This window comes from Schistocerca cancellata, unplaced genomic scaffold (assembly GCF_023864275.1).
Source record: "Schistocerca cancellata isolate TAMUIC-IGC-003103 unplaced genomic scaffold, iqSchCanc2.1 HiC_scaffold_1109, whole genome shotgun sequence".
Taxonomy (NCBI): domain Eukaryota; kingdom Metazoa; phylum Arthropoda; class Insecta; order Orthoptera; family Acrididae; genus Schistocerca; species Schistocerca cancellata.
In genome coordinates this window covers 682728-709487 of record NW_026047108.1, presented here as the reverse complement: position 1 = coordinate 709487, position 26760 = coordinate 682728, and the positions used below count along the sequence as shown (strand labels likewise).

General features: G+C 48.5%; 38 non-coding genes across 38 annotated transcripts; all 38 read left to right on the top strand.

Moving 5' to 3' along the window:
- Nucleotides 1-149: 149 nt before the first annotated feature.
- On the top strand, nucleotides 150-221 carry Trnat-agu (transfer RNA threonine (anticodon AGU)). The gene has a single exon. It is a non-coding gene; the product is annotated as a tRNA-Thr (tRNA).
- Nucleotides 222-1289: 1068 nt separating this feature from the next.
- Trnak-cuu (transfer RNA lysine (anticodon CUU)) lies at nucleotides 1290-1362 on the top strand. The gene has a single exon. It is a non-coding gene; the product is annotated as a tRNA-Lys (tRNA).
- Nucleotides 1363-1683: 321 nt separating this feature from the next.
- On the top strand, nucleotides 1684-1755 carry Trnat-agu (transfer RNA threonine (anticodon AGU)). The gene has a single exon. It is a non-coding gene; the product is annotated as a tRNA-Thr (tRNA).
- Nucleotides 1756-2311: 556 nt separating this feature from the next.
- Trnar-ucg (transfer RNA arginine (anticodon UCG)) lies at nucleotides 2312-2384 on the top strand. Its single transcript has one exon. It is a non-coding gene; the product is annotated as a tRNA-Arg (tRNA).
- Nucleotides 2385-2824: 440 nt separating this feature from the next.
- On the top strand, nucleotides 2825-2897 carry Trnak-cuu (transfer RNA lysine (anticodon CUU)). Its single transcript has one exon. It is a non-coding gene; the product is annotated as a tRNA-Lys (tRNA).
- A 321-nt stretch (nucleotides 2898-3218) lies between these two features.
- On the top strand, nucleotides 3219-3290 carry Trnat-agu (transfer RNA threonine (anticodon AGU)). Its single transcript has one exon. It is a non-coding gene; the product is annotated as a tRNA-Thr (tRNA).
- A 1078-nt stretch (nucleotides 3291-4368) lies between these two features.
- Trnak-cuu (transfer RNA lysine (anticodon CUU)) lies at nucleotides 4369-4441 on the top strand. Its single transcript has one exon. It is a non-coding gene; the product is annotated as a tRNA-Lys (tRNA).
- A 321-nt stretch (nucleotides 4442-4762) lies between these two features.
- Trnat-agu (transfer RNA threonine (anticodon AGU)) lies at nucleotides 4763-4834 on the top strand. The gene has a single exon. It is a non-coding gene; the product is annotated as a tRNA-Thr (tRNA).
- Nucleotides 4835-5402: 568 nt separating this feature from the next.
- On the top strand, nucleotides 5403-5475 carry Trnar-ucg (transfer RNA arginine (anticodon UCG)). The gene has a single exon. It is a non-coding gene; the product is annotated as a tRNA-Arg (tRNA).
- Nucleotides 5476-5915: 440 nt separating this feature from the next.
- Nucleotides 5916-5988, top strand: Trnak-cuu (transfer RNA lysine (anticodon CUU)). Its single transcript has one exon. It is a non-coding gene; the product is annotated as a tRNA-Lys (tRNA).
- A 321-nt stretch (nucleotides 5989-6309) lies between these two features.
- Nucleotides 6310-6381, top strand: Trnat-agu (transfer RNA threonine (anticodon AGU)). Its single transcript has one exon. It is a non-coding gene; the product is annotated as a tRNA-Thr (tRNA).
- Nucleotides 6382-6946: 565 nt separating this feature from the next.
- Trnar-ucg (transfer RNA arginine (anticodon UCG)) lies at nucleotides 6947-7019 on the top strand. Its single transcript has one exon. It is a non-coding gene; the product is annotated as a tRNA-Arg (tRNA).
- A 439-nt stretch (nucleotides 7020-7458) lies between these two features.
- Nucleotides 7459-7531, top strand: Trnak-cuu (transfer RNA lysine (anticodon CUU)). Its single transcript has one exon. It is a non-coding gene; the product is annotated as a tRNA-Lys (tRNA).
- A 321-nt stretch (nucleotides 7532-7852) lies between these two features.
- On the top strand, nucleotides 7853-7924 carry Trnat-agu (transfer RNA threonine (anticodon AGU)). The gene has a single exon. It is a non-coding gene; the product is annotated as a tRNA-Thr (tRNA).
- Nucleotides 7925-8480: 556 nt separating this feature from the next.
- On the top strand, nucleotides 8481-8553 carry Trnar-ucg (transfer RNA arginine (anticodon UCG)). The gene has a single exon. It is a non-coding gene; the product is annotated as a tRNA-Arg (tRNA).
- Nucleotides 8554-8993: 440 nt separating this feature from the next.
- Nucleotides 8994-9066, top strand: Trnak-cuu (transfer RNA lysine (anticodon CUU)). The gene has a single exon. It is a non-coding gene; the product is annotated as a tRNA-Lys (tRNA).
- A 321-nt stretch (nucleotides 9067-9387) lies between these two features.
- On the top strand, nucleotides 9388-9459 carry Trnat-agu (transfer RNA threonine (anticodon AGU)). The gene has a single exon. It is a non-coding gene; the product is annotated as a tRNA-Thr (tRNA).
- Nucleotides 9460-10537: 1078 nt separating this feature from the next.
- On the top strand, nucleotides 10538-10610 carry Trnak-cuu (transfer RNA lysine (anticodon CUU)). The gene has a single exon. It is a non-coding gene; the product is annotated as a tRNA-Lys (tRNA).
- A 321-nt stretch (nucleotides 10611-10931) lies between these two features.
- Trnat-agu (transfer RNA threonine (anticodon AGU)) lies at nucleotides 10932-11003 on the top strand. Its single transcript has one exon. It is a non-coding gene; the product is annotated as a tRNA-Thr (tRNA).
- A 556-nt stretch (nucleotides 11004-11559) lies between these two features.
- Trnar-ucg (transfer RNA arginine (anticodon UCG)) lies at nucleotides 11560-11632 on the top strand. Its single transcript has one exon. It is a non-coding gene; the product is annotated as a tRNA-Arg (tRNA).
- A 440-nt stretch (nucleotides 11633-12072) lies between these two features.
- Nucleotides 12073-12145, top strand: Trnak-cuu (transfer RNA lysine (anticodon CUU)). Its single transcript has one exon. It is a non-coding gene; the product is annotated as a tRNA-Lys (tRNA).
- A 321-nt stretch (nucleotides 12146-12466) lies between these two features.
- Nucleotides 12467-12538, top strand: Trnat-agu (transfer RNA threonine (anticodon AGU)). The gene has a single exon. It is a non-coding gene; the product is annotated as a tRNA-Thr (tRNA).
- Nucleotides 12539-13112: 574 nt separating this feature from the next.
- Nucleotides 13113-13185, top strand: Trnar-ucg (transfer RNA arginine (anticodon UCG)). Its single transcript has one exon. It is a non-coding gene; the product is annotated as a tRNA-Arg (tRNA).
- A 439-nt stretch (nucleotides 13186-13624) lies between these two features.
- Trnak-cuu (transfer RNA lysine (anticodon CUU)) lies at nucleotides 13625-13697 on the top strand. Its single transcript has one exon. It is a non-coding gene; the product is annotated as a tRNA-Lys (tRNA).
- Nucleotides 13698-14018: 321 nt separating this feature from the next.
- Trnat-agu (transfer RNA threonine (anticodon AGU)) lies at nucleotides 14019-14090 on the top strand. Its single transcript has one exon. It is a non-coding gene; the product is annotated as a tRNA-Thr (tRNA).
- Nucleotides 14091-14646: 556 nt separating this feature from the next.
- Trnar-ucg (transfer RNA arginine (anticodon UCG)) lies at nucleotides 14647-14719 on the top strand. Its single transcript has one exon. It is a non-coding gene; the product is annotated as a tRNA-Arg (tRNA).
- Nucleotides 14720-15159: 440 nt separating this feature from the next.
- Trnak-cuu (transfer RNA lysine (anticodon CUU)) lies at nucleotides 15160-15232 on the top strand. Its single transcript has one exon. It is a non-coding gene; the product is annotated as a tRNA-Lys (tRNA).
- A 321-nt stretch (nucleotides 15233-15553) lies between these two features.
- Nucleotides 15554-15625, top strand: Trnat-agu (transfer RNA threonine (anticodon AGU)). The gene has a single exon. It is a non-coding gene; the product is annotated as a tRNA-Thr (tRNA).
- Nucleotides 15626-16181: 556 nt separating this feature from the next.
- On the top strand, nucleotides 16182-16254 carry Trnar-ucg (transfer RNA arginine (anticodon UCG)). The gene has a single exon. It is a non-coding gene; the product is annotated as a tRNA-Arg (tRNA).
- A 439-nt stretch (nucleotides 16255-16693) lies between these two features.
- Trnak-cuu (transfer RNA lysine (anticodon CUU)) lies at nucleotides 16694-16766 on the top strand. Its single transcript has one exon. It is a non-coding gene; the product is annotated as a tRNA-Lys (tRNA).
- Nucleotides 16767-17087: 321 nt separating this feature from the next.
- Nucleotides 17088-17159, top strand: Trnat-agu (transfer RNA threonine (anticodon AGU)). The gene has a single exon. It is a non-coding gene; the product is annotated as a tRNA-Thr (tRNA).
- A 556-nt stretch (nucleotides 17160-17715) lies between these two features.
- On the top strand, nucleotides 17716-17788 carry Trnar-ucg (transfer RNA arginine (anticodon UCG)). Its single transcript has one exon. It is a non-coding gene; the product is annotated as a tRNA-Arg (tRNA).
- Nucleotides 17789-18227: 439 nt separating this feature from the next.
- On the top strand, nucleotides 18228-18300 carry Trnak-cuu (transfer RNA lysine (anticodon CUU)). The gene has a single exon. It is a non-coding gene; the product is annotated as a tRNA-Lys (tRNA).
- Nucleotides 18301-18621: 321 nt separating this feature from the next.
- Nucleotides 18622-18693, top strand: Trnat-agu (transfer RNA threonine (anticodon AGU)). The gene has a single exon. It is a non-coding gene; the product is annotated as a tRNA-Thr (tRNA).
- A 565-nt stretch (nucleotides 18694-19258) lies between these two features.
- Trnar-ucg (transfer RNA arginine (anticodon UCG)) lies at nucleotides 19259-19331 on the top strand. The gene has a single exon. It is a non-coding gene; the product is annotated as a tRNA-Arg (tRNA).
- A 6129-nt stretch (nucleotides 19332-25460) lies between these two features.
- Nucleotides 25461-25532, top strand: Trnat-agu (transfer RNA threonine (anticodon AGU)). Its single transcript has one exon. It is a non-coding gene; the product is annotated as a tRNA-Thr (tRNA).
- Nucleotides 25533-26099: 567 nt separating this feature from the next.
- Trnar-ucg (transfer RNA arginine (anticodon UCG)) lies at nucleotides 26100-26172 on the top strand. The gene has a single exon. It is a non-coding gene; the product is annotated as a tRNA-Arg (tRNA).
- A 440-nt stretch (nucleotides 26173-26612) lies between these two features.
- On the top strand, nucleotides 26613-26685 carry Trnak-cuu (transfer RNA lysine (anticodon CUU)). Its single transcript has one exon. It is a non-coding gene; the product is annotated as a tRNA-Lys (tRNA).
- Nucleotides 26686-26760: the final 75 nt, after the last annotated feature.

Below are 26760 nucleotides of genomic sequence, written 5' to 3'. Positions count from 1 at the left end.
GTACATCGATATAGTGAAAGATGTGTAGGAAAGAAGCAGCTGTGCTAACTAAATGCAAATAATGGTCGCTCATGCGGTGCGTTTCGAGCTGAAGGGCTCCGATTCACTAGTCTGTAAGAACAAAGTACCCGAAAAGTGCGCTTGGAGGCGCCTCCTTAGCTCAGTGGCAGAGCGCTGGTCTAGTAAACCAGAGGTCGTCAGTTCGATCCTCACAGGAGGCAAATGAATTTTGTAACAGCCCCTCCCACCGTGGCCCTTTCGAAAAAAGCGGTCAAGGATAAAAAAATTATGAATGGGTGCGGTATTTAAGAAATGCTCTCGCAAATGAATAGTGTGAATGGTGCTATTAAAGTGGGCACCAGAAACTGCTGCTTTTGGCAGTCTCCGGAGAATGCCGACGTGAAATACTTAGTTCTTGTGATGTATTTTCTACCCCTGATAAAGACCCTCGCGATTGTCGTCGTCGTCGTCGTCGTCGTCGTCGGCGCCGCCGCCGCTTTGGTAATAGCGACAACTCGCCATTGTATCACATAGGGTGAGGTACCTTCTGCAAGCGACTGAGATGGCACTAAGCGATTGAAGCTGATTTGCCTTCTCTTGTTTGATCAGCGTCATAAGGGCTTGAATGTAACTTGCGATGGGACACAGCAAGAAGTAGCGTCGTACTTTTAGTACTGAAATTTGAGATGGAGAACTGCGTCAAAGATGGGAAATTCATTCTGCCAAGTGTACAAATGGCGAAAATGAAGTGTGTGTGGAGAAGTATATTGCGCCAGTGAAGGTGTGGCCTAATGGATAAGGCGTCGGACTTCGGATCCGAAGATTGCAGGTTCGAATCCTGTCACGGTCTAGTTTTTCCTGTTCTGCAAAAGATGCATGCTCTTTTATGTGTTGTTTGAGTACTCTAAAACTAGTTGGAAGTTGCTGCTGTCCGCTTCCTGGCTGCAAAACCGGCGTCTACCAGAAGCACAAGCAAGACAAGGGTGATCTGTAGCGAAGTTTTCGGCACAGTGCCGTTCAGGAGAGTTTTTGTTGGAACTACTGCATCTGATTCAGGAGCCAAGGGCTACGCCACAGGCGTCTGCGCACTGTCGAGCATGTGTGTTGAATAATGGTGCTGATAGCCACGTATCATTTCAAGCAGATTTGATGCCTTTCGGAGACAATTTTTCATTGAATAGGATTGTAGCTGATTTGTGGCAGCAGGAAATAAGCTGTAGTCAAAAGAATCTTCAATAGATGGTCGCAGGTCAAATCAGTATTGTATGGCTCGTAACGCGTTGCGTGCAGCCCGGCTAGCTCAGTCGGTAGAGCATGAGACTCTTAATCTCAGGGTCGTGGGTTCGAGCCCCACGCTGGGCGGCGCAAAATTTTGTGTCTACGCGGATCCAACATGCGCCCATCTCGTGAGCCTTGCGTAATGAACGTAACGGGTTACGACGATGCCTAGCTTCGTATGAATATCAGAGGAACGGTATTTGAAGCTGAAAGTGACTCTGAAATGAAATAAATGTGTTGTTTTGGAATTTTAGTTGTACATCGATATAGTGTGAGATGTGTAGGAAAGCAGCAGCTGTGCTAACTAAATGCAAATAATTGTCGCTCATGCGGTGCGTTTCGAGCTGAAGGGCTCCGATTCACTAGTCTGTAAGAACAAAGTACCCGAAAAGTGCGCTAGGAGGCGCCTCCTTAGCTCAGTGGCAGAGCGCTGGTCTAGTAAACCAGAGGTCGTGAGTTCGATCCTCGTAGGAGGCAAATGAATTTTGTAACAGCCCCTCCCACCGTGGCCCTTTCGAAAAAAGCGGTCAAGGATAAAAAAATTATGAATGGGTGCGGTATTTAAGAAATGCTCTCGCAAATGAATAGTGTGAATGGTGCTATTAAAGTGGGCACCAGAAACTGCTGCTTTTGGCAGTCTCCGGAGAATGCCGACGTGAAATACTTAGTTCTTGTGATGTATTTTCTACCCCTGATAAAGACCCTCGCGATTGTCGTCGTCGTCGTCGTCGTCGTCGTCGGCGCCGCCGCCGCTTTGGTAATAGCGACAACTCGCCATTGTATCACATAGGGTGAGGTACCTTCTGCAAGCGACTGAGATGGCACTAAGCGATTGAAGCTGATTTGCCTTCTCTTGTTTGATCAGCGTCATAAGGGCTTGAATGTAACTTGCGATGGGACACAGCAAGAAGTAGCGTCGTACTTTTAGTACTGAAATTTGAGATGGAGAACTGCGTCAAAGATGGGAAATTCATTCTGCCAAGTGTACAAATGTCGAAAATGAGGTGTGTGTGGAGAAGTATATTGCGCCAGTGACCGTGTGGCCTAATGGATAAGGCGTCGGACTTCGGATCCGAAGATTGCAGGTTCGAATCCTGTCACGGTCGAGTTTTTCCTGTTCTGCAAAAGATGCATGCTGTTTTACTGTGTTGTTTGAGTACTCTAAAACTAGTTGGAAGTTGCTGCTGTCCGCTTCCTGGCTGCAAAACCGGCGTCTACCAGAAGCACAAGCAAGACAAGGGTGATCTGTAGCGAAGTTTTCGGCACAGTGCCGTTCAGGAGAGTTTTTGTTGGAACTACTGCATCTGATTCAGGAGCCAAGGGCTACGCCACAGGCGTCTGCGCACTGTCGAGCATGTGTGTTGAATAATGGTGCTGATAGCCACGTATCATTTCAAGCAGATTTGATGCCTTTCGGAGACAATTTTTCATTGAATAGGATTGTAGCTGATTTGTGGCAGCAGGAAATAAGCTGTAGTCAAAAGAATCTTCAATAGATGGTCGCAGGTCAAATCAGTATTGTATGGCTCGTAACGCGTTGCGTGCAGCCCGGCTAGCTCAGTCGGTAGAGCATGAGACTCTTAATCTCAGGGTCGTGGGTTCGAGCCCCACGCTGGGCGGCGCAAAATTTTGTGTCTACGCGGATCCAACATGCGCCCCTCTCGTGAGCCTTGCGTTATGAACGTAACGGGTTACGACGATGCCTAGCTTCGTATGAATATCAGAGGAACGGTATTTGAAGCTGAAAGTGACTCTGAAATGAAATAAATGTGTTGTTTTGGAATTTTAGTTGTACATCGATATAGTGAAAGATGTGTAGGAAAGAAGCAGCTGTGCTAACTAAATGCAAATAATGGTCGCTCATGCGGTGCGTTTCGAGCTGAAGGGCTCCGATTCACTAGTCTGTAAGAACAAAGTACCCGAAAAGTGCGCTTGGAGGCGCCTCCTTAGCTCAGTGGCAGAGCGCTGGTCTAGTAAACCAGAGGTCGTCAGTTCGATCCTCACAGGAGGCAAATGAATTTTGTAACAGCCCCTCCCACCGTGGCCCTTTCGAAAAAAGCGGTCAAGGATAAAAAAATTATGAATGGGTGCGGTATTTAAGAAATGCTCTCGCAAATGAATAGTGTGAATGGTGCTATTAAAGTGGGCACCAGAAACTGCTGCTTTTGGCAGTCTCCGGAGAATGCCGACGTGAAATACTTAGTTCTTGTGATGTATTTTCTACCCCTGATAAAGACCCTCGCGATTGTCGTCGTCGTCGTCGTCGTCGTCGTCGTCGTCGTCGGCGCCGCCGCCGCTTTGGTAATAGCGACAACTCGCCATTGTATCACATAGGGTGAGGTACCTTCTGCAAGCGACTGAGATGGCACTAAGCGATTGAAGCTGATTTGCCTTCTCTTGTTTGATCAGCGTCATAAGGGCTTGAATGTAACTTGCGATGGGACACAGCAAGAAGTAGCGTCGTACTTTTAGTACTGAAATTTGAGATGGAGAACTGCGTCAAAGATGGGAAATTCATTCTGCCAAGTGTACAAATGGCGAAAATGAGGTGTGTGTGGAGAAGTATATTGCGCCAGTGAAGGTGTGGCATAATGGATAAGGCGTCGGACTTCGGATCCGAAGATTGCAGGTTCGAATCCTGTCATGGTCGAGTTTTTCCTGTTCTGCAAAAGATGCATGCTGTTTTACTGTGTTGTTTGAGTACTCTAAAACTAGTTGGAAGTTGCTGCTGTCCGCTTCCTGGCTGCAAAACCGGCGTCTACCAGAAGCACAAGCAAGACAAGGGTGATCTGTAGCGAAGTTTTCGGCACAGTGCCGTTCAGGAGAGTTTTTGTTGGAACTACTGCATCTGATTCAGGAGCCAAGGGCTACGCCACAGGCGTCTGCGCACTGTCGAGCATGTGTGTTGAATAATGGTGCTGATAGCCACGTATCATTTCAAGCAGATTTGATGCCTTTCGGAGACAATTTTTCATTGAATAGGATTGTAGCTGATTTGTGGCAGCAGGAAATAAGCTGTAGTCAAAAGAATCTTCAATAGATGGTCGCAGGTCAAATCAGTATTGTATGGCTCGTAACGCGTTGCGTGCAGCCCGGCTAGCTCAGTCGGTAGAGCATGAGACTCTTAATCTCAGGGTCGTGGGTTCGAGCCCCACGCTGGGCGGCGCAAAATTTTGTGTCTACGCGGATCCAACATGCGCCCCTCTCGTGAGCCTTGCGTAATGAACGTAACGGGTTACGACGATGCCTAGCTTCGTATGAATATCAGAGGAACGGTATTTGAAGCTGAAAGTGACTCTGAAATGAAATAAATGTGTTGTTTTGGAAGTTTAGTTGTACATCGATATAGTGTGAGATGTGTAGGAAAGCAGCAGCTGTGCTAACTAAATGCAAATAATGGTCGCTCATGCGGTGCGTTTCGAGCTGAAGGGCTCCGATTCACTAGTCTGTAAGAACAAAGTACCCGAAAAGTGCGCTAGGAGGCGCCTCCTTAGCTCAGTGGCAGAGCGCTGGTCTAGTAAACCAGAGGTCGTCAGTTCGATCCTCACAGGAGGCAAATGAATTTTGTAACAGCCCCTCCCACCGTGGCCCTTTCGAAAAAAGCGGTCAAGGATAAAAAAATTATGAATGGGTGCGGTATTTAAGAAATGCTCTCGCAAATGAATAGTGTGAATGGTGCTATTAAAGTGGGCACCAGAAACAGCTGCTTTTGGCAGTCTCCGGAGAATGCCGACGTGAAATACTTAGTTCTTGTGATGTATTTTCTACCCCTGATAAAAACCCTCGCGATTGTCGTCGTCGTCGTCGTCGTCGTCGTCGTCGTCGTCGGCGGCGCCGCCGCCGCTTTGGTAATAGCGACAACTCGCCATTGTATCACATAGGGTGAGGTACCTTCTGCAAGCGACTGAGATGGCACTAAGCGATTGAAGCTGATTTGCCTTCTCTTGTTTGATCAGCGTCATAAGGGCTTGAATGTAACTTGCGATGGGACACAGCAAGAAGTAGCGTCGTACTTTTAGTACTGAAATTTGAGATGGAGAACTGCGTCAAAGATGGGAAATTCATTCTGCCAAGTGTACAAATGTCGAAAATGAGGTGTGTGTGGAGAAGTATATTGCGCCAGTGACCGTGTGGCCTAATGGATAAGGCGTCGGACTTCGGATCCGAAGATTGCAGGTTCGAATCCTGTCACGGTCGAGTTTTTCCTGTTCTGCAAAAGATGCATGCTGTTTTACTGTGTTGTTTGAGTACTCTAAAACTAGTTGGAAGTTGCTGCTGTCCGCTTCCTGGCTGCAAAACCGGCGTCTACCAGAAGCACAAGCAAGACAAGGGTGATCTGTAGCGAAGTTTTCGGCACAGTGCCGTTCAGGAGAGTTTTTGTTGGAACTACTGCATCTGATTCAGGAGCCAAGGGCTACGCCACAGGCGTCTGCGCACTGTCGAGCATGTGTGTTGAATAATGGTGCTGATAGCCACGTATCATTTCAAGCAGATTTGATGCCTTTCGGAGACAATTTTTCATTGAATAGGATTGTAGCTGACTTGTGGCAGCAGGAAATAAGCTGTAGTCAAAAGAATCTTCAATAGATGGTCGCAGGTCAAATCAGTATTGTATGGCTCGTAACGCGTTGCGTGCAGCCCGGCTAGCTCAGTCGGTAGAGCATGAGACTCTTAATCTCAGGGTCGTGGGTTCGAGCCCCACGCTGGGCGGCGCAAAATTTTGTGTCTACGCGGATCCAACATGCGCCCCTCTCGTGAGCCTTGCGTAATGAACGTAACGGGTTACGACGATGCCTAGCTTCGTATGAATATCAGAGGAACGGTATTTGAAGCTGAAAGTGACTCTGAAATGAAATAAATGTGTTGTTTTGGAATTTTAGTTGTACATCGATATAGTGTGAGATGTGTAGGAAAGCAGCAGCTGTGCTAACTAAATGCAAATAATGGTCGCTCATGCGGTGCGTTTCGAGCTGAAGGGCTCCGATTCACTAGTCTGTAAGAACAAAGTACCCGAAAAGTGCGCTTGGAGGCGCCTCCTTAGCTCAGTGGCAGAGCGCTGGTCTAGTAAACCAGAGGTCGTCAGTTCGATCCTCACAGGAGGCAAATGAATTTTGTAACAGCCCCTCCCACCGTGGCCCTTTCGAAAAAAGCGGTCAAGGATAAAAAAATTATGAATGGGTGCGGTATTTAAGAAATGCTCTCGCAAATGAATAGTGTGAATGGTGCTATTAAAGTGGGCACCAGAAACTGCTGCTTTTGGCAGTCTCCGGAGAATGCCGACGTGAAATACTTAGTTCTTGTGATGTATTTTCTACCCCTGATAAAGACCCTCGCGATTGTCGTCGTCGTCGTCGTCGTCGTCGTCGTCGTCGTCGGCGCCGCCGCCGCTTTGGTAATAGCGACAACTCGCCATTGTATCACATAGGGTGAGGTACCTTCTGCAAGCGACTGAGATGGCACTAAGCGATTGAAGCTGATTTGCCTTCTCTTGTTTGATCAGCGTCATAAGGGCTTGAATGTAACTTGCGATGGGACACAGCAAGAAGTAGCGTCGTACTTTTAGTACTGAAATTTGAGATGGAGAACTGCGTCAAAGATGGGAAATTCGTTCTGCCAAGTGTACAAATGGCGAAAATGAGGTGTGTGTGGAGAAGTATATTGCGCCAGTGACCGTGTGGCCTAATGGATAAGGCGTCGGACTTCGGATCCGAAGATTGCAGGTTCGAATCCTGTCACGGTCGAGTTTTTCCTGTTCTGCAAAAGATGCATGCTCTTTTATGTGTTGTTTGAGTACTCTAAAACTAGTTGGAAGTTGCTGCTGTCCGCTTCCTGGCTGCAAAACCGGCGTCTACCAGAAGCACAAGCAAGACAAGGGTGATCTGTAGCGAAGTTTTCGGCACAGTGCCGTTCAGGAGAGTTTTTGTTGGAACTACTGCATCTGATTCAGGAGCCAAGGGCTACGCCACAGGCGTCTGCGCACTGTCGAGCATGTGTGTTGAATAATGGTGCTGATAGCCACGTATCATTTCAAGCAGATTTGATGCCTTTCGGAGACAATTTTTCATTGAATAGGATTGTAGCTGATTTGTGGCAGCAGGAAATAAGCTGTAGTCAAAAGAATCTTCAATAGATGGTCGCAGGTCAAATCAGTATTGTATGGCTCGTAACGCGTTGCGTGCAGCCCGGCTAGCTCAGTCGGTAGAGCATGAGACTCTTAATCTCAGGGTCGTGGGTTCGAGCCCCACGCTGGGCGGCGCAAAATTTTGTGTCTACGCGGATCCAACATGCGCCCCTCTCGTGAGCCTTGCGTAATGAACGTAACGGGTTACGACGATGCCTAGCTTCGTATGAATATCAGAGGAACGGTATTTGAAGCTGAAAGTGACTCTGAAATGAAATAAATGTGTTGTTTTGGAATTTTAGTTGTACATCGATATAGTGTGAGATGTGTAGGAAAGCAGCAGCTGTGCTAACTAAATGCAAATAATGGTCGCTCATGCGGTGCGTTTCGAGCTGAAGGGCTCCGATTCACTAGTCTGTAAGAACAAAGTACCCGAAAAGTGCGCTAGGAGGCGCCTCCTTAGCTCAGTGGCAGAGCGCTGGTCTAGTAAACCAGAGGTCGTCAGTTCGATCCTCACAGGAGGCAAATGAATTTTGTAACAGCCCCTCCCACCGTGGCCCTTTCGAAAAAAGCGGTCAAGGATAAAAAAATTATGAATGGGTGCGGTATTTAAGAAATGCTCTCGCAAATGAATAGTGTGAATGGTGCTATTAAAGTGGGCACCAGAAACTGCTGCTTTTGGCAGTCTCCGGAGAATGCCGACGTGAAATACTTAGTTCTTGTGATGTATTTTCTACCCCTGATAAAGACCCTCGCGATTGTCGTCGTCGTCGTCGTCGTCGTCGTCGGCGCCGCCGCCGCTTTGGTAATAGCGACAACTCGCCATTGTATCACATAGGGTGAGGTACCTTCTGCAAGCGACTGAGATGGCACTAAGCGATTGAAGCTGATTTGCCTTCTCTTGTTTGATCAGCGTCATAAGGGCTTGAATGTAACTTGCGATGGGACACAGCAAGAAGTAGCGTCGTACTTTTAGTACTGAAATTTGAGATGGAGAACTGCGTCAAAGATGGGAAATTCATTCTGCCAAGTGTACAAATGGCGAAAATGAGGTGTGTGTGGAGAAGTATATTGCGCCAGTGACCGTGTGGCCTAATGGATAAGGCGTCGGACTTCGGATCCGAAGATTGCAGGTTCGAATCCTGTCACGGTCGAGTTTTTCCTGTTCTGCAAAAGATGCATGCTGTTTTACTGTGTTGTTTGAGTACTCTAAAACTAGTTGGAAGTTGCTGCTGTCCGCTTCCTGGCTGCAAAACCGGCGTCTACCAGAAGCACAAGCAAGACAAGGGTGATCTGTAGCGAAGTTTTCGGCACAGTGCCGTTCAGGAGAGTTTTTGTTGGAACTACTGCATCTGATTCAGGAGCCAAGGGCTACGCCACAGGCGTCTGCGCACTGTCGAGCATGTGTGTTGAATAATGGTGCTGATAGCCACGTATCATTTCAAGCAGATTTGATGCCTTTCGGAGACAATTTTTCATTGAATAGGATTGTAGCTGATTTGTGGCAGCAGGAAATAAGCTGTAGTCAAAAGAATCTTCAATAGATGGTCGCAGGTCAAATCAGTATTGTATGGCTCGTAACGCGTTGCGTGCAGCCCGGCTAGCTCAGTCGGTAGAGCATGAGACTCTTAATCTCAGGGTCGTGGGTTCGAGCCCCACGCTGGGCGGCGCAAAATTTTGTGTCTACGCGGATCCAACATGCGCCCCTCTCGTGAGCCTTGCGTAATGAACGTAACGGGTTACGACGATGCCTAGCTTCGTATGAATATCAGAGGAACGGTATTTGAAGCTGAAAGTGACTCTGAAATGAAATAAATGTGTTGTTTTGGAATTTTAGTTGTACATCGATATAGTGAAAGATGTGTAGGAAAGAAGCAGCTGTGCTAACTAAATGCAAATAATGGTCGCTCATGCGGTGCGTTTCGAGCTGAAGGGCTCCGATTCACTAGTCTGTAAGAACAAAGTACCCGAAAAGTGCGCTTGGAGGCGCCTCCTTAGCTCAGTGGCAGAGCGCTGGTCTAGTAAACCAGAGGTCGTCAGTTCGATCCTCACAGGAGGCAAATGAATTTTGTAACAGCCCCTCCCACCGTGGCCCTTTCGAAAAAAGCGGTCAAGGATAAAAAAATTATGAATGGGTGCGGTATTTAAGAAATGCTCTCGCAAATGAATAGTGTGAATGGTGCTATTAAAGTGGGCACCAGAAACTGCTGCTTTTGGCAGTCTCCGGAGAATGCCGACGTGAAATACTTAGTTCTTGTGATGTATTTTCTACCCCTGATAAAGACCCTCGCGATTGTCGTCGTCGTCGTCGTCGTCGTCGTCGTCGTCGTCGGCGCCGCCGCCGCTTTGGTAATAGCGACAACTCGCCATTGTATCACATAGGGTGAGGTACCTTCTGCAAGCGACTGAGATGGCACTAAGCGATTGAAGCTGATTTGCCTTCTCTTGTTTGATCAGCGTCATAAGGGCTTGAATGTAACTTGCGATGGGACACAGCAAGAAGTAGCGTCGTACTTTTAGTACTGAAATTTGAGATGGAGAACTGCGTCAAAGATGGGAAATTCATTCTGCCAAGTGTACAAATGGCGAAAATAAGGTGTGTGTGGAGAAGTATATTGCGCCATTGAAGGTGTGGCATAATGGATAAGGCGTCGGACTTCGGATCCGAAGATTGCAGGTTCGAATCCTGTCATGGTCGAGTTTTTCCTGTTCTGCAAAAGATGCATGCTGTTTTACTGTGTTGTTTGAGTACTCTAAAACTAGTTGGAAGTTGCTGCTGTCCGCTTCCTGGCTGCAAAACCGGCGTCTACCAGAAGCACAAGCAAGACAAGGGTGATCTGTAGCGAAGTTTTCGGCACAGTGCCGTTCAGGAGAGTTTTTGTTGGAACTACTGCATCTGATTCAGGAGCCAAGGGCTACGCCACAGGCGTCTGCGCACTGTCGAGCATGTGTGTTGAATAATGGTGCTGATAGCCACGTATCATTTCAAGCAGATTTGATGCCTTTCGGAGACAATTTTTCATTGAATAGGATTGTAGCTGATTTGTGGCAGCAGGAAATAAGCTGTAGTCAAAAGAATCTTCAATAGATGGTCGCAGGTCAAATCAGTATTGTATGGCTCGTAACGCGTTGCGTGCAGCCCGGCTAGCTCAGTCGGTAGAGCATGAGACTCTTAATCTCAGGGTCGTGGGTTCGAGCCCCACGCTGGGCGGCGCAAAATTTTGTGTCTACGCGGATCCAACATGCGCCCCTCTCGTGAGCCTTGCGTAATGAACGTAACGGGTTACGACGATGCCTAGCTTCGTATGAATATCAGAGGAACGGTATTTGAAGCTGAAAGTGACTCTGAAATGAAATAAATGTGTTGTTTTGGAAGTTTAGTTGTACATCGATATAGTGTGAGATGTGTAGGAAAGCAGCAGCTGTGCTAACTAAATGCAAATAATGGTCGCTCATGCGGTGCGTTTCGAGCTGAAGGGCTCCGATTCACTAGTCTGTAAGAACAAAGTACCCGAAAAGTGCGCTAGGAGGCGCCTCCTTAGCTCAGTGGCAGAGCGCTGGTCTAGTAAACCAGAGGTCGTCAGTTCGATCCTCACAGGAGGCAAATGAATTTTGTAACAGCCCCTCCCACCGTGGCCCTTTCGAAAAAAGCGGTCAAGGATAAAAAAATTATGAATGGGTGCGGTATTTAAGAAATGCTCTCGCAAATGAATAGTGTGAATGGTGCTATTAAAGTGGGCACCAGAAACTGCTGCTTTTGGCAGTCTCCGGAGAATGCCGACGTGAAATACTTAGTTCTTGTGATGTATTTTCTACCCCTGATAAAGACCCTCGCGATTGTCGTCGTCGTCGTCGTCGTCGTCGTCGGCGCCGCCGCCGCTTTGGTAATAGCGACAACTCGCCATTGTATCACATAGGGTGAGGTACCTTCTGCAAGCGACTGAGATGGCACTAAGCGATTGAAGCTGATTTGCCTTCTCTTGTTTGATCAGCGTCATAAGGGCTTGAATGTAACTTGCGATGGGACACAGCAAGAAGTAGCGTCGTACTTTTAGTACTGAAATTTGAGATGGAGAACTGCGTCAAAGATGGGAAATTCATTCTGCCAAGTGTACAAATGTCGAAAATGAGGTGTGTGTGGAGAAGTATATTGCGCCAGTGACCGTGTGGCCTAATGGATAAGGCGTCGGACTTCGGATCCGAAGATTGCAGGTTCGAATCCTGTCACGGTCGAGTTTTTCCTGTTCTGCAAAAGATGCATGCTGTTTTACTGTGTTGTTTGAGTACTCTAAAACTAGTTGGAAGTTGCTGCTGTCCGCTTCCTGGCTGCAAAACCGGCGTCTACCAGAAGCACAAGCAAGACAAGGGTGATCTGTAGCGAAGTTTAGGGCACAGTGCCGTCCAGGAGAGTTTTTGTTGGAACTACTGCATCTGATTCAGGAGCCAAGGGCTACGCCACAGGCGTCTGCGCACTGTCGAGCATGTGTGTTGAATAATGGTGCTGATAGCCACGTATCATTTCAAGCAGATTTGATGCCTTTCGGAGACAATTTTTCATTGAATAGGATTGTAGCTGACTTGTGGCAGCAGGAAATAAGCTGTAGTCAAAAGAATCTTCAATAGATGGTCGCAGGTCAAATCAGTATTGTATGGCTCGTAACGCGTTGCGTGCAGCCCGGCTAGCTCAGTCGGTAGAGCATGAGACTCTTAATCTCAGGGTCGTGGGTTCGAGCCCCACGCTGGGCGGCGCAAAATTTTGTGTCTACGCGGATCCAACATGCGCCCCTCTCGTGAGCCTTGCGTAATGAACGTAACGGGTTACGACGATGCCTAGCTTCGTATGAATATCAGAGGAACGGTATTTGAAGCTGAAAGTGACTCTGAAATGAAATAAATGTGTTGTTTTGGAATTTTAGTTGTACATCGATATAGTGTGAGATGTGTAGGAAAGCAGCAGCTGTGCTAACTAAATGCAAATAATGGTCGCTCATGCGGTGCGTTTCGAGCTGAAGGGCTCCGATTCACTAGTCTGTAAGAACAAAGTACCCGAAAAGTGCGCTTGGAGGCGCCTCCTTAGCTCAGTGGCAGAGCGCTGGTCTAGTAAACCAGAGGTCGTCAGTTCGATCCTCACAGGAGGCAAATGAATTTTGTAACAGCCCCTCCCACCGTGGCCCTTTCGAAAAAAGCGGTCAAGGATAAAAAAATTATGAATGGGTGCGGTATTTAAGAAATGCTCTCGCAAATGAATAGTGTGAATGGTGCTATTAAAGTGGGCACCAGAAACTGCTGCTTTTGGCAGTCTCCGGAGAATGCCGACGTGAAATACTTAGTTCTTGTGATGTATTTTCTACCCCTGATAAAGACCCTCGCGATTGTCGTCGTCGTCGTCGTCGTCGTCGTCGTCGTCGTCGTCGTCGGCGCCGCCGCCGCCGCTTTGGTAATAGCGACAACTCGCCATTGTATCACATAGGGTGAGGTACCTTCTGCAAGCGACTGAGATGGCACTAAGCGATTGAAGCTGATTTGCCTTCTCTTGTTTGATCAGCGTCATAAGGGCTTGAATGTAACTTGCGATGGGACACAGCAAGAAGTAGCGTCGTACTTTTAGTACTGAAATTTGAGATGGAGAACTGCGTCAAAGATGGGAAATTCGTTCTGCCAAGTGTACAAATGGCGAAAATGAGGTGTGTGTGGAGAAGTATATTGCGCCAGTGACCGTGTGGCCTAATGGATAAGGCGTCGGACTTCGGATCCGAAGATTGCAGGTTCGAATCCTGTCACGGTCGAGTTTTTCCTGTTCTGCAAAAGATGCATGCTCTTTTATGTGTTGTTTGAGTACTCTAAAACTAGTTGGAAGTTGCTGCTGTTCGCTTCCTGGCTGCAAAACCGGCGTCTACCAGAAGCACAAGCAAGACAAGGGTGATCTGTAGCGAAGTTTTCGGCACAGTGCCGTTCAGGAGAGTTTTTGTTGGAACTACTGCATCTGATTCAGGAGCCAAGGGCTACGCCACAGGCGTCTGCGCACTGTCGAGCATGTGTGTTGAATAATGGTGCTGATAGCCACGTATCATTTCAAGCAGATTTGATGCCTTTCGGAGACAATTTTTCATTGAATAGGATTGTAGCTGATTTGTGGCAGCAGGAAATAAGCTGTAGTCAAAAGAATCTTCAATAGATGGTCGCAGGTCAAATCAGTATTGTATGGCTCGTAACGCGTTGCGTGCAGCCCGGCTAGCTCAGTCGGTAGAGCATGAGACTCTTAATCTCAGGGTCGTGGGTTCGAGCCCCACGCTGGGCGGCGCAAAATTTTGTGTCTACGCGGATCCAACATGCGCCCCTCTCGTGAGCCTTGCGTAATGAACGTAACGGGTTACGACGATGCCTAGCTTCGTATGAATATCAGAGGAACGGTATTTGAAGCTGAAAGTGACTCTGAAATGAAATAAATGTGTTGTTTTGGAATTTTAGTTGTACATCGATATAGTGTGAGATGTGTAGGAAAGCAGCAGCTGTGCTAACTAAATGCAAATAATGGTCGCTCATGCGGTGCGTTTCGAGCTGAAGGGCTCCGATTCACTAGTCTGTAAGAACAAAGTACCCGAAAAGTGCGCTAGGAGGCGCCTCCTTAGCTCAGTGGCAGAGCGCTGGTCTAGTAAACCAGAGGTCGTCAGTTCGATCCTCACAGGAGGCAAATGAATTTTGTAACAGCCCCTCCCACCGTGGCCCTTTCGAAAAAAGCGGTCAAGGATAAAAAAATTATGAATGGGTGCGGTATTTAAGAAATGCTCTCGCAAATGAATAGTGTGAATGGTGCTATTAAAGTGGGCACCAGAAACTGCTGCTTTTGGCAGTCTCCGGAGAATGCCGACGTGAAATACTTAGTTCTTGTGATGTATTTTCTACCCCTGATAAAGACCCTCGCGATTGTCGTCGTCGTCGTCGTCGTCGTCGTCGGCGCCGCCGCCGCTTTGGTAATAGCGACAACTCGCCATTGTATCACATAGGGTGAGGTACCTTCTGCAAGCGACTGAGATGGCACTAAGCGATTGAAGCTGATTTGCCTTCTCTTGTTTGATCAGCGTCATAAGGGCTTGAATGTAACTTGCGATGGGACACAGCAAGAAGTAGCGTCGTACTTTTAGTACTGAAATTTGAGATGGAGAACTGCGTCAAAGATGGGAAATTCATTCTGCCAAGTGTACAAATGTCGAAAATGAGGTGTGTGTGGAGAAGTATATTGCGCCAGTGACCGTGTGGCCTAATGGATAAGGCGTCGGACTTCGGATCCGAAGATTGCAGGTTCGAATCCTGTCACGGTCGAGTTTTTCCTGTTCTGCAAAAGATGCATGCTGTTTTACTGTGTTGTTTGAGTACTCTAAAACTAGTTGGAAGTTGCTGCTGTCCGCTTCCTGGCTGCAAAACCGGCGTCTACCAGAAGCACAAGCAAGACAAGGGTGATCTGTAGCGAAGTTTTCGGCACAGTGCCGTTCAGGAGAGTTTTTGTTGGAACTACTGCATCTGATTCAGGAGCCAAGGGCTACGCCACAGGCGTCTGCGCACTGTCGAGCATGTGTGTTGAATAATGGTGCTGATAGCCACGTATCATTTCAAGCAGATTTGATGCCTTTCGGAGACAATTTTTCATTGAATAGGATTGTAGCTGACTTGTGGCAGCAGGAAATAAGCTGTAGTCAAAAGAATCTTCAATAGATGGTCGCAGGTCAAATCAGTATTGTATGGCTCGTAACGCGTTGCGTGCAGCCCGGCTAGCTCAGTCGGTAGAGCATGAGACTCTTAATCTCAGGGTCGTGGGTTCGAGCCCCACGCTGGGCGGCGCAAAATTTTGTGTCTACGCGGATCCAACATGCGCCCCTCTCGTGAGCCTTGCGTAATGAACGTAACGGGTTACGACGATGCCTAGCTTCGTATGAATATCAGAGGAACGGTATTTGAAGCTGAAAGTGACTCTGAAATGAAATAAATGTGTTGTTTTGGAATTTTAGTTGTACATCGATATAGTGTGAGATGTGTAGGAAAGCAGCAGCTGTGCTAACTAAATGCAAATAATGGTCGCTCATGCGGTGCGTTTCGAGCTGAAGGGCTCCGATTCACTAGTCTGTAAGAACAAAGTACCCGAAAAGTGCGCTTGGAGGCGCCTCCTTAGCTCAGTGGCAGAACGCTGGTCTAGTAAACCAGAGGTCGTCAGTTCGATCCTCACAGGAGGCAAATGAATTTTGTAACAGCCCCTCCCACCGTGGCCCTTTCGAAAAAAGCGGTCAAGGATAAAAAAATTATGAATGGGTGCGGTATTTAAGAAATGCTCTCGCAAATGAATAGTGTGAATGGTGCTATTAAAGTGGGCACCAGAAACTGCTGCTTTTGGCAGTCTCCGGAGAATGCCGACGTGAAATACTTAGTTCTTGTGATGTATTTTCTACCCCTGATAAAGACCCTCGCGATTGTCGTCGTCGTCGTCGTCGTCGTCGTCGGCGCCGCCGCCGCTTTGGTAATAGCGACAACTCGCCATTGTATCACATAGGGTGAGGTACCTTCTGCAAGCGACTGAGATGGCACTAAGCGATTGAAGCTGATTTGCCTTCTCTTGTTTGATCAGCGTCATAAGGGCTTGAATGTAACTTGCGATGGGACACAGCAAGAAGTAGCGTCGTACTTTTAGTACTGAAATTTGAGATGGAGAACTGCGTCAAAGATGGGAAATTCGTTCTGCCAAGTGTACAAATGGCGAAAATGAGGTGTGTGTGGAGAAGTATATTGCGCCAGTGACCGTGTGGCCTAATGGATAAGGCGTCGGACTTCGGATCCGAAGATTGCAGGTTCGAATCCTGTCACGGTCGAGTTTTTCCTGTTCTGCAAAAGATGCATGCTCTTTTATGTGTTGTTTGAGTACTCTAAAACTAGTTGGAAGTTGCTGCTGTCCGCTTCCTGGCTGCAAAACCGGCGTCTACCAGAAGCACAAGCAAGACAAGGGTGATCTGTAGCGAAGTTTTCGGCACAGTGCCGTTCAGGAGAGTTTTTGTTGGAACTACTGCATCTGATTCAGGAGCCAAGGGCTACGCCACAGGCGTCTGCGCACTGTCGAGCATGTGTGTTGAATAATGGTGCTGATAGCCACGTATCATTTCAAGCAGATTTGATGCCTTTCGGAGACAATTTTTCATTGAATAGGATTGTAGCTGACTTGTGGCAGCAGGAAATAAGCTGTAGTCAAAAGAATCTTCAATAGATGGTCGCAGGTCAAATCAGTATTGTATGGCTCGTAACGCGTTGCGTGCAGCCCGGCTAGCTCAGTCGGTAGAGCATGAGACTCTTAATCTCAGGGTCGTGGGTTCGAGCCCCACGCTGGGCGGCGCAAAATTTTGTGTCTACGCGGATCCAACATGCGCCCCTCTCGTGAGCCTTGCGTAATGAACGTAACGGGTTACGACGATGCCTAGCTTCGTATGAATATCAGAGGAACGGTATTTGAAGCTGAAAGTGACTCTGAAATGAAATAAATGTGTTGTTTTGGAATTTTAGTTGTACATCGATATAGTGTGAGATGTGTAGGAAAGCAGCAGCTGTGCTAACTAAATGCAAATAATGGTCGCTCATGCGGTGCGTTTCGAGCTGAAGGGCTCCGATTCACTAGTCTGTAAGAACAAAGTACCCGAAAAGTGCGCTTGGAGGCGCCTCCTTAGCTCAGTGGCAGAACGCTGGTCTAGTAAACCAGAGGTCGTCAGTTCGATCCTCACAGGAGGCAAATGAATTTTGTAACAGCCCCTCCCACCGTGGCCCTTTCGAAAAAAGCGGTCAAGGATAAAAAAATTATGAATGGGTGCGGTATTTAAGAAATGCTCTCGCAAATGAATAGTGTGAATGGTGCTATTAAAGTGGGCACCAGAAACTGCTGCTTTTGGCAGTCTCCGGAGAATGCCGACGTGAAATACTTAGTTCTTGTGATGTATTTTCTACCCCTGATAAAGACCCTCGCGATTGTCGTCGTCGTCGTCGTCGTCGTCGTCGGCGCCGCCGCCGCTTTGGTAATAGCGACAACTCGCCATTGTATCACATAGGGTGAGGTACCTTCTGCAAGCGACTGAGATGGCACTAAGCGATTGAAGCTGATTTGCCTTCTCTTGTTTGATCAGCGTCATAAGGGCTTGAATGTAACTTGCGATGGGACACAGCAAGAAGTAGCGTCGTACTTTTAGTACTGAAATTTGAGATGGAGAACTGCGTCAAAGATGGGAAATTCGTTCTGCCAAGTGTACAAATGGCGAAAATGAGGTGTGTGTGGAGAAGTATATTGCGCCAGTGACCGTGTGGCCTAATGGATAAGGCGTCGGACTTCGGATCCGAAGATTGCAGGTTCGAATCCTGTCACGGTCGAGTTTTTCCTGTTCTGCAAAAGATGCATGCTCTTTTATGTGTTGTTTGAGTACTCTAAAACTAGTTGGAAGTTGCTGCTGTCCGCTTCCTGGCTGCAAAACCGGCGTCTACCAGAAGCACAAGCAAGACAAGGGTGATCTGTAGCGAAGTTTTCGGCACAGTGCCGTTCAGGAGAGTTTTTGTTGGAACTACTGCATCTGATTCAGGAGCCAAGGGCTACGCCACAGGCGTCTGCGCACTGTCGAGCATGTGTGTTGAATAATGGTGCTGATAGCCACGTATCATTTCAAGCAGATTTGATGCCTTTCGGAGACAATTTTTCATTGAATAGGATTGTAGCTGACTTGTGGCAGCAGGAAATAAGCTGTAGTCAAAAGAATCTTCAATAGATGGTCGCAGGTCAAATCAGTATTGTATGGCTCGTAACGCGTTGCGTGCAGCCCGGCTAGCTCAGTCGGTAGAGCATGAGACTCTTAATCTCAGGGTCGTGGGTTCGAGCCCCACGCTGGGCGGCGCAAAATTTTGTGTCTACGCGGATCCAACATGCGCCCCTCTCGTGAGCCTTGCGTAATGAACGTAACGGGTTACGACGATGCCTAGCTTCGTATGAATATCAGAGGAACGGTATTTGAAGCTGAAAGTGACTCTGAAATGAAATAAATGTGTTGTTTTGGAATTTTAGTTGTACATCGATATAGTGTGAGATGTGTAGGAAAGCAGCAGCTGTGCTAACTAAATGCAAATAATGGTCGCTCATGCGGTGCGTTTCGAGCTGAAGGGCTCCGATTCACTAGTCTGTAAGAACAAAGTACCCGAAAAGTGCGCTTGGAGGCGCCTCCTTAGCTCAGTGGCAGAGCGCTGGTCTAGTAAACCAGAGGTCGTCAGTTCGATCCTCGTAGGAGGCAAATGAATTTTGTAACAGCCCCTCCCACCGTGGCCCTTTCGAAAAAAGCGGTCAAGGATAAAAAAATTATGAATGGGTGCGGTATTTAAGAAATGCTCTCGCAAATGAATAGTGTGAATGGTGCTATTAAAGTGGGCACCAGAAACTGCTGCTTTTGGCAGTCTCCGGAGAATGCCGACGTGAAATACTTAGTTCTTGTGATGTATTTTCTACCCCTGATAAAGACCCTCGCGATTGTCGTCGTCGTCGTCGTCGTCGTCGTCGTCGTCGTCGGCGCCGCCGCCGCTTTGGTAATAGCGACAACTCGCCATTGTATCACATAGGGTGAGGTACCTTCTGCAAGCGACTGAGATGGCACTAAGCGATTGAAGCTGATTTGCCTTCTCTTGTTTGATCAGCGTCATAAGGGCTTGAATGTAACTTGCGATGGGACACAGCAAGAAGTAGCGTCGTACTTTTAGTACTGAAATTTGAGATGGAGAACTGCGTCAAAGATGGGAAATTCATTCTGCCAAGTGTACAAATGTCGAAAATGAGGTGTGTGTGGAGAAGTATATTGCGCCAGTGACCGTGTGGCCTAATGGATAAGGCGTCGGACTTCGGATCCGAAGATTGCAGGTTCGAATCCTGTCACGGTCGAGTTTTTCCTGTTCTGCAAAAGATGCATGCTGTTTTACTGTGTTGTTTGAGTACTCTAAAACTAGTTGGAAGTTGCTGCTGTCCGCTTCCTGGCTGCAAAACCGGCGTCTACCAGAAGCACAAGCAAGACAAGGGTGATCTGTAGCGAAGTTTTCGGCACAGTGCCGTTCAGGAGAGTTTTTGTTGGAACTACTGCATCTGATTCAGGAGCCAAGGGCTACGCCACAGGCGTCTGCGCACTGTCGAGCATGTGTGTTGAATAATGGTGCTGATAGCCACGTATCATTTCAAGCAGATTTGATGCCTTTCGGAGACAATTTTTCATTGAATAGGATTGTAGCTGACTTGTGGCAGCAGGAAATAAGCTGTAGTCAAAAGAATCTTCAATAGATGGTCGCAGGTCAAATCAGTATTGTATGGCTCGTAACGCGTTGCGTGCAGCCCGGCTAGCTCAGTCGGACAGTCAGTCTGCCGCCGGCAGTGCTGCGAGGCGGTCACGCGCCAGAGCGCTGCGGGCGAGGCGCGCACGGTGTGTTTGTGTTTACTTCGGCCGCTGTAAGTGCCGTTTTCCTTCTAGACCACCATGGCGCACAACTATCGGAAGAAGACATTACGTTTCAACTTTTGTTCCGACTTCGCCCGACCCAAGGCCCTGGAGTTACCAGTACCGTCTACGTCAAAATGATCAACGATGCGGCGTGCGACAAGGTGCTTCAAGAGGCAAAACGTGGACTGCGCTTCTGTCATTCTGACGGCAACGTCGGACCCGTTACCGTCGATCACGCAGGTCTCGGCACACGGACGATAAGGATCTTCGAACTGCCGTTCGAACTACCTGCAGACGTCGTCATCGAGGCGCTCCGTCCCTATGGCAACGTTCTGGAACATGTTGCCGAACGATGGGTCCAATTTCAGATCTATCCAGTTTTAAACGGTGTTAGACAGGTCCGCATCGAGTTGCAAAAACACGTGCCTTCCTATCTACGTATCGGAGGCTGCCGTGCCATTATAATGTACGACGGCCAACCTCGGACCTGTTCCGGTTGCGGGAAAGAAGGTCACCTACGGTCTGAATGCATTCAACGACGTGTCGCGCAGCTCCCGTTGTCGGAAGCGTCCGTCACACCCACGATGACCGCCCTACCGGTCACTTACGCAGCGGCTCTCGCCACGTCTACAGTTTCGTCCAGTCCGTCGCCCGGTCCTTCCGATCGGCACGTCCCACCGTCCCAGTCACCAACGGACGGTGCAGACGCCCCACCTGACAACCTTGCCGCCGAACAGGCTCCCGCACCGGACGCTGAGGAGACCAGTACTTCTTCACAACACCTGTTTGACAATTTCATTGTACCCACCGACGCCTTCGAACCAGGTCGACGCTCCTCCTTGCCGTCGTCCGACACTGAGGAACACGTGCGCAAACAACGCTCGCCACGTAGGCGCAAACGCCGTCGCCGTTCACCCACGGGCTCTCAGAGCGTTGCCACCCGCGACGACGAAGACGACACCCAAGCAGCCGACATTTCCACGCAGAGGTCGGCGGACAACTTTCACGATGAACAAGACGTTTCGCAGGACGGGACCACTATGGAGGTCGCCACGCACAATGTAACGATCGGTGCGCCGGTTGAGACGCCTGTCTCCCCGCCGACAACTCCAGATCTCTCTCACCACGACGCAATTCCCATGGACATTGGACAGACCCACGGCACAGGAGCATGGGCCGACGACATTGAGGAAGGTACGCCCCCTCCTCCGGATGAGTTACCTCCGCCGGACGAGGCTGCCTGTTAACATCAAAAGCGAGGCATTGCAGCTGATGGGACGGGACTTCCGGTCGGTGCCCTCCTCTTACTTCCCTTGGTGATGGTAGATGCGCGTCCACCACCACTGAAACAAACATACCGGTTTGCCACACTGAACATCAACATGATCGGCACTGCACCCAAGCTGCAACTCCTATGTGACATGCTTCGGGCCTCCGACGTCGACGTCGCCCTTCTTCAGGAAGTACGCGTTGCCACTCTACCACCAGTCTACGGCTACGACTCATACACGTCCACATGTGATCAATCAGGGCGTGGAGTGGCTTTCTACATACGCGAAGGAATCCCACTCACGGACACGACAATCCTTCCCTGTGGAAGAGGCATGGCTGTTACCATCTTCGACACGCGCGTCATCAATATCTACGCTCCGTCTGGCTCCACGAACCGTCGGCAGCGGTCCACTTTCTTCGGACATGACGTGGCGCCCCTGTTTTCTGGACGCTATGATCGCCTTATCATGGGAGGCGATTTCAACTGTGTCCTCCATCCGCAGGACCAAGTGCCTGGTTATTCACCATGCCCGGCGCTGCTCACCTTAATCGAAGATTTTCATCTAGTGGACGTTTGGGAGAAAATTCATGGCAATACCCCCGGTTTTACCCATTATACAGCACATTCTGCGAGCAGACTGGACCGGTTTTATGTCTCTGCTCACCTCGGCAATGAAGTCGCCCAAGCTGAACGATGGCCCCTTGCATTTTCGGACCATTGCGCCGTCATTTGCTCCCTGGCTCTGCCACCTCAGTCAGTGTGGCGCAGCAGAGGTTACTGGAAACTTAATACCTCCCTCCTTAATGATCCACACTGCCGACAATGTATTGCCACTACATGGGCGTCTTGCGAAAGACGCCTTCCGCAGTATACATCCACGTTCCATTGGTGGCTCAAATGTGCCAAACCTGCGATCAGAAAGGCCTTCATACAATGTGGCAAGGAAGCAGCAGCATGGCATCGAGACACCACAAATTTTCACTACGCCGTCCTCCGTGAGCTCGATGCGCTCCCTCCATCACTTGACACCCACAGGGAACGACAACGTACTAAAGCTCGTCTCCTCTCTCTTCAACGTGCACGACTGCATGGTGTCGTGGTGCGTTCCCGACGACAAGACCTCCTCCACGACGAAACCCCATCCACAATCCATGCCGCATCCGACCATAGTCGTCGACGTCGGCTTTTCGTCCCCAACATCACGACCTCCGATGGTGTTCACCACACAACACAGGCGGCAGTCGTGTCCGCCTTTGCTGAACATTATCGCCAATTTTATGACGATGAACCGATGGCGACGCCCATTCCTGATGATCTCCGTCCTTCCCCTGCTCGGACCCTCACCGTAGCGGAGTCAACGTCCATGATGTCTGTAATCACCGCAGAAGAGGTGGTAGATGCGATCAACAAAGGGGCCAAGAACAAATCACCCGGACCAGATGGTCTCCCGGTGGAGTTTTACCGGGCGTTCACCACGTTAATGCTTCCTCGCTGGACGGAAATGATTCAGGAACTCTTTACTCCGTCCTTCCCAATTCCACCTGAATTCGTCACTGGCATTCTTCTACCTGTGCCTAAACCGAAGGGAGGGTCTCATGTCTCTGCATATCGCCCCCTTACACTACTGAATGCAGACTATAAAATCTATGCACGCCTCTTAGCAGCGCGCATACGCACCGTCTTACCTACGGTCCTTTCACCTGAGCAGACTGCACGTGGTTGTGGGGCCACCTTACAAACAGCCCTAGGGGAATGCCGTGACCTCATTGCACTGGCGTCGGTTTGTCGCCTTCGTGCAGCACTGGTATCCGTCGATTTCGCGAGTGCCTTTGATCGCGTTCGACACCCATTCCTCCTCATGGTGGCGACACGTATGGGGTTCCCATTGCTTTTTGTCGATGCCATTCGCCGGTTACTACTTCCCGCGGTCTCGATGGTACAAGTCAATGGGAGGCTTGTAGGACCGATTCCTATACGCCGCTCTGTGCGTCAAGGATGCCCTATGTCTACTTTACTATATGCCATTGCACTTGAGCCTCTCATCACTGGACTTACCTCTAGACTGCAGGGCCTCACTTTGCGTGACCACACCTTTTACTGTAGGGCTTATGCGGACGATCTCCTCTTTCTCACCTGCTCCTCCACGGAACTCAATGACGCCATCCAATGGATCCACCAGTATGGACGTCTTTCTGGTAGCATTCTTAATGTCCGTAAATCGACTATGATGCACATTGGGCGCGGCCTCCCGGCTATGGTGCCGACCCCACTCCCAGTCAGTGCCACCCTTCGTTACTTGGGTATCGAATTTACGAGCTCCACACACCGCACAGTATCCCTGGCTTACCGGCGGATTTTGCAGTCGATTCGGCACCATGTCCGCGGTCAAGTGCACCGTAACTTAAACCAACTCCAACGTGTGTCCTATATCAACATCTATGTCGCCCCTAAACTGGTACACGTCGCCCAGATCCTCCCAATGCCGTTGCTCCTTGGCCGCCGCATCCAATCAGCCTTTGGATATTTCGTGTCAGCAGGGGCACTTTTCAAAGTCCGCTACAACACTCTAACACTGCCTCCTGCAAAAGGTGGCCTCGGACTTGTCAACGTGCGGGCACGCTCTTCTGCACTCTTTGTCCACACTCTGTTGCGGCACTGGCAGGGGCCGGTCCCGTCCTTAACACGCAGTCTCTTAGATATCCTCCGACCAGCTTCTCTCGATCCACCGATCAATGTGGCACCTATTTCTCCATTATTGTACTACGTCGCCAATTGTTTCGTAGAACTCAGCTACGTTCGGGCCGATCTTCCAGTCACCCGTCCTCCCCGTACAAAAGATTATTATCGTTTGTTTATGCTGTCCAACCCTTGCGACCCCATGGTGCTACAGCATCCTGACATTAACTGGCGCACGGTTTGGGGGTGTGTGCATGCACCCTTTTTACCGTCGTCTGTGTCTGCACTCTGGTATGTTTTAGTCTATGGAAAATTCCCGACTAATAGTCGACTTTATCGCATAGGACTGGCCACCTCCCCACTCTGCCCTGACTGTCAGCTGGAAGACACCGACGAGCACCGTCTTACGTGCCCCCTGAAACAAACCGTATGGCTCCTCATCCAACGAATCGTGGGCTTTTACCTCCGTGCCCCGCCAACGACGGTAACCCCGGATTTCCTGTTGTTGCCCCAGACATTTCACTACCCTCTTGCTAAGCACCATACCCTAATCTGGTTTCGAGGACAGGCTTTAGAATATCTCTTTCGAAGTGGTCCGCATACAGTCCTTGACTTCTGGTACAAAGTTGTGACCGCGTATAGCACCCTCACCCGAAAACCATCTTACCGACAAACTTTTGCCGGTTATCTCCGCAGCGTCTTCCTTGACCCTCCTCAAAGTTGGGGTGTACCATGCCTACCTGTCACATGATGCACCACCCTTATCCGCGTTCTCATGCATCGACCAAAAACAAACACAAATAAAAAAAAAGAAAAACAAACAAGGAAGAAGACAGAATATGTTATATTTTGTTGTATTTAATGTTTTTCTTTTTTAATATTTTTTTGTTTAACTAACAGTCATTTGTTTATTTTTAAATGGTACCTTGACGAACTCTTGCATAGTGAATATATATGTACTTTTATTTTGTTCAATACAAATTTTTAAACAAAAAAAAAGGAAAACAGGATATGTTCTATTTTGTTGTATTTCATGTTATTCTAATAATTTGTTTACCTAACACTCGATTGTATATGTTTCACTGGTACCTTGAAGAACTTTTTCTTTGTGTATATATATATATGTACTCTCCGTTTGCTCAATTAAAAAAAAAAAAAAAAAAAAAAAAAAAAAAAAAAAAAAAAAAAAAGTTCCCTTGTGCGTTAAAAAAAAAAAGTGGTCGGCGCGACAGAATAAAAAAAAAAAAAAAAAAGTCGGTAGAGCATGAGACTCTTAATCTCAGGGTCGTGGGTTCGAGCCCCACGCTGGGCGGCGCAAAATTTTGTGTCTACGCGGATCCAACATGCGCCCATCTCGTGAGCCTTGCGTAATGAACGTAACGGGTTACGACGATGCCTAGCTTCGTATGAATATCAGAGGAACGGTATTTGAAGCTGAAAGTGACTCTGAAATGAAATAAATGTGTTGTTTTGGAATTTTAGTTGTACATCGATATAGTGTGAGATGTGTAGGAAAGCAGCAGCTGTGCTAACTAAATGCAAATAATGGTCGCTCATGCGGTGCGTTTCGAGCTGAAGGGCTCCGATTCACTAGTCTGTAAGAACAAAGTACCCGAAAAGTGCGCTTGGAGGCGCCTCCTTAGCTCACTGGCAGAGCGCTGGTCTAGTAAACCAGAGGTCGTCAGTTCGATCCTTACAGGAGGCAAATGAATTTTGTACAGCCCCTCCCACCGTGGCCCTTTCGAAAAAAGCGGTCAAGGATAAAAAAATTATGAATGGGTGCGGTATTTAAGAAATGCTCTCGCAAATGAATAGTGTGAATGGTGCTATTAAAGTGGGCACCAGAAACTGCTGCTTTTGGCAGTCTCCGGAGAATGCCGACGTGAAATACTTAGTTCTTGTGATGTATTTTCTACCCCTGATAAAGACCCTCGCGATTGTCGTCGTCGTCGTCGTCGTCGTCGTCGTCGACGTCGTCGGCGCCGCCGCCGCTTTGGTAATAGCGACAACTCGCCATTGTATCACATAGGGTGAGGTACCTTCTGCAAGCGACTGAGATGGCACTAAGCGATTGAAGCTGATTTGCCTTCTCTTGTTTGATCAGCGTCATAAGGGCTTGAATGTAACTTGCGATGGGACACAGCAAGAAGTAGCGTCGTACTTTTAGTACTGAAATTTGAGATGGAGAACTGCGTCAAAGATGGGAAATTCATTCTGCCAAGTGTACAAATGGCGAAAATGAGGTGTGTGTGGAGAAGTATATTGCGCCAGTGACCGTGTGGCCTAATGGATAAGGCGTCGGACTTCGGATCCGAAGATTGCAGGTTCGAATCCTGTCACGGTCGAGTTTTTCCTGTTCTGCAAAAGATGCATGCTGTTTTACTGTGTTGTTTGAGTACTCTAAAACTAGTTAGAAGTTGCTGCTGTCCGCTTCCTGGCTGCAAAACCGGCGTCTACCAGAAGCACAAGCAAGACAAGGGTGATCTGTAGCGAAGTTTTCGGCACAGTGCCGTTCAGGAGAGTTTTTGTTGGAACTACTGCATCTGATTCAGGAGCCAAGGGCTACGCCACAGGCGTCTGCGCACTGTCGAGCATGTGTGTTGAATAATGGTGCTGATAGCCACGTATCATTTCAAGCAGATTTGATGCCTTTCGGAGACAATTTTTCATTGAATAGGATTGTAGCTGATTTGTGGCAGCAGGAAATAAGCTGTAGTCAAAAGAATCTTCAATAGATGGTCGCAGGTCAAATCAGTATTGTATGGCTCGTAACGCGTTGCGTGCAGCCCGGCTAGCTCAGTCGGTAGAGCATGAGACTCTTAATCTCAGGGTCGTGGGTTCGAGCCCCACGCTGGGCGGCGCAAAATTTTGTGTCTACGCGGATCCAACATGCGCCCCTCTCGTGAGCCTTGCGTAATGAACGTAACGGGTTA